This window comes from Nicrophorus vespilloides, unplaced genomic scaffold (genome assembly GCF_001412225.1).
Source record: "Nicrophorus vespilloides isolate i.1.1-1 unplaced genomic scaffold, Nicve_v1.0, whole genome shotgun sequence".
Classification (NCBI taxonomy): Eukaryota; Metazoa; Arthropoda; class Insecta; order Coleoptera; family Silphidae; genus Nicrophorus; species Nicrophorus vespilloides.
Window position 1 is genome coordinate 2,032 of NW_017096456.1, and position 3,223 is coordinate 5,254.

The following is a 3,223-nucleotide window of genomic DNA, read 5'->3' on the forward strand; positions in this document are numbered from 1 at the left end:
TTTAATAAAGAAATGCAGAGAAATATTTGAAATTTGAATAATTTAGTAAAAAAAAAAATTTAATTGTTTAAGTATACTTGTTTGTGGAGTTTAGTGTAAATTGAGATGGTGGCGCCATCTGATTTTGATGAACCGAAACTTTTTCAATTAATTAAATTCGAATCGGAGCGGTGGAGTAAAATGGAAATCTAGGGTTTTGTGAGGGGTGAAGGGGGATGAACAGGAGGGGGGGGGGTGGTTTGTTGAAAAACAACACGGACGATCCTCGGGCGCTCCGGCATTTAAAAGTCGTAGGAAAATCGTGCAACGCTCGCGTCAGTCATATCGGTCTTTTAATTAATTTAGAACTGAAAGCCTGCGAAAGTTGCCTCCATTGAATCGAGTTATTACGAAAGGTAGTTTAATTAATAAGCCCGGATGGATGGATGGATGGATGGATGAAAGGTGCGGCGACGGTGGCGCCATCCGTCCGCGCGTTTCGTACTAAACCGCCGTCGTCACGAATTCAGAGGCATCTTGGATAATTAGTCGAATGGAGGAATCGAGGAAAAACACGTTCGGACCGTTTTCGCATCGGACGTGTATCGAATAACGAGAGGCGAAATGCAAATTACTTCAAATTTGCATGAGATGACCGCAAACAACGACAAAAAAAGTCTATAATTAAAACCAAAACCTTACAAATAAGGGCGAAAATCATGTCTATCTCTATATACATATATATTTCTTTTTTATATCTTTCACTTCGTCTGGTTATGTTTAGTGCACTTCGTATATCTGTGCGGAAAGTACGAGTGTGACCTGCGTTACTGAAATTACAATATTAAATATTAAAATGTATGCGAAAAAAGGGGGGTCGAGATCGACGTAGGCGTCCCTTTAGTCCACGGTTGAGTTTATATCACTTTACCTTCGCCTGGGCACGAGCGAAAAGGTGAAAATAATAATAAAGTTACAAAAAAAAATGTAACAGGATCGAGAACCCTCGACGTCCTCCGTTTTTTTTTATTACCTGCGGTTACTAGATCATTTTTTCCGTTTTGGGAACAAAAAAAACAAATGTATATGAGTTTCCTAATTGTAAAATTTATGAGATTTTTTTTAAATTGCAGAAATACCTCGCATAGTGCGGTTAATCGGATCAGCCAATATCCGAGATTGATTGAAATCGGACTAATTGAGGACTTTAAATCCGTATAAAAAGAATCATGACTAAAGGGATAAAAGAATGAAAACTGAAAAACTATTTTTCAGTACTAATTCTTTGAATTTTACTTAATATATAAAATTCGTTTGCTTTGAAATGTTCGAACCTTAAATTGGCACTGATTCAAACCGCACTATACGAGGTATTGATTGCACTTTTAGAAATAGAAACCGCACAAAAAGAGACATGATTGTATATAGAGGAAATTTATTTATAAAAAATAATTTTGTGTAGTAATTTTTTAAAAATTTGTTTATTTCTTTCAAATTCTCAAACCGTACTATAGTGAATCTGCACTGATCGAAGCAAAACTATACGATAAGTATTGTTGTAATTGTAAGAAAACATGATTATACAAAATTTATTTGTTTTAAAATTTTTGAGAATAAATAAAATTGTTATAAACTAAATTATTTATAAAAAAAAATTGAAATTGCATAAAAACTATTACAAATTCATTAATTCAAACTTTCTCAATGAATACGAAACTAAATTTTAGATTTATATGTTTTTTTTAATAAAAATTAATTGAAAAAATGTAAGAGTTGAAATTTTTAAAATTTAATTTTGTCAAAACATTTTTTCTGTAATAAAATTTAACGTTTGAATCAGTTTAATTATAATAATTAGTAAATTTCATAAACTTAATTAACATTTTCTTATTAAACTTGATTATTATTAAGTTTCTACATTATTTTCAATATAAATGAGTTAATTTTATTTGGATAAAAAGTACATTTTTCTGTTGAATCATAAAATTTCAAATGATGCAATGATCATTTATAAAAGATAATTTGTTCCTAAGCTATAGGTAAAATGGAACCTTATCTGCGTGAAAAGGAGACTTGGTGGAAAAAGATGTAAATGCAAGCATATTTCTAAGTGGAAATCAAGTTTATTTTACGAGGTTTTAATGTGAGCGAGCTCAAGTTTCGATTCGATTTTACGCGCGTCCTTTATCATTTCCATCTCGCGTTTCTAACGAAATTACTTATATCTTATATTATTTTTCTCCTTTATTATATTCCTTCCTTCTATTTTTTTTAATAATAATAATATAAAAAAAGAGCGGATGAAATGATTCTCCACGGCGAAGATAAAAACGGTTACGACCATATCTCTCGTCTCGTAAAAAGAAGAAGCGATCTCTGAACCCCCGGCGCATCCGCCATAAATTTAAACGGTGCCTCCTTCGATCCACATATTTTATATTATTATACATTATATAAGTGTGCGTTGAATCGTTTCGGTTTAAGGAGAACGATTGAGGTTACGCAATTATTGGTAATTAACGGATTCTGGTGTTTAGTTTTGGGGAAGTTTCGCTCACTTAATCCGGTTTGTTTGTGCGATTCCCGGCGTCTGCAAGATATTTCCAATTACTCCGATGAATATCCATGGAGTGGCTAATGAGAGCCGAGTCGAGTCGTCCCATCTAGTTGAGAAGTGATGAGAATTGTATGTGAGTGAGTGAGATGGTTGTGGGAAAGGGGGATTTTGAGTCGTTTAAAGTCCGGACCAGAGGGTTTTAGTGTGCAGTCCGGCGCGGTGATTGCAGTGCTAATTATTGGCCTGATGAGATCCCCGGATGCCGCCGCCGCCGCCTCCATTCCTCTCCACCCCCTAGCCCTTATGTCTGTGATTATCTCCGCAGGGAATATCCCTTTTTCTCCTCACTCTCTCTCTCTCTTTAACTAATTCACTCTTTATCCTGTCTCACATGCACAATTAGAAAATCTGCTCAGATATCATCTTTAAACAACGACGCGAAATAAGCACTTTCCACGCTTAATCCAAGCATTCAACAAGTACGGAGACACCGTAAGAACGATAATTACCACCATTCAAGTCATATCCACTATACTGAATGTCTGAATAACTTCCATTAATATGAAGACATCTTCATGCGTTATTGCCGATTTCAAGACTCAACACTTAATACCAAATTATGCTTTATTATAATAAACTATAGTTTTTGAACGCGTATTACAGCAATATAGATAAGAGCACAGGAAT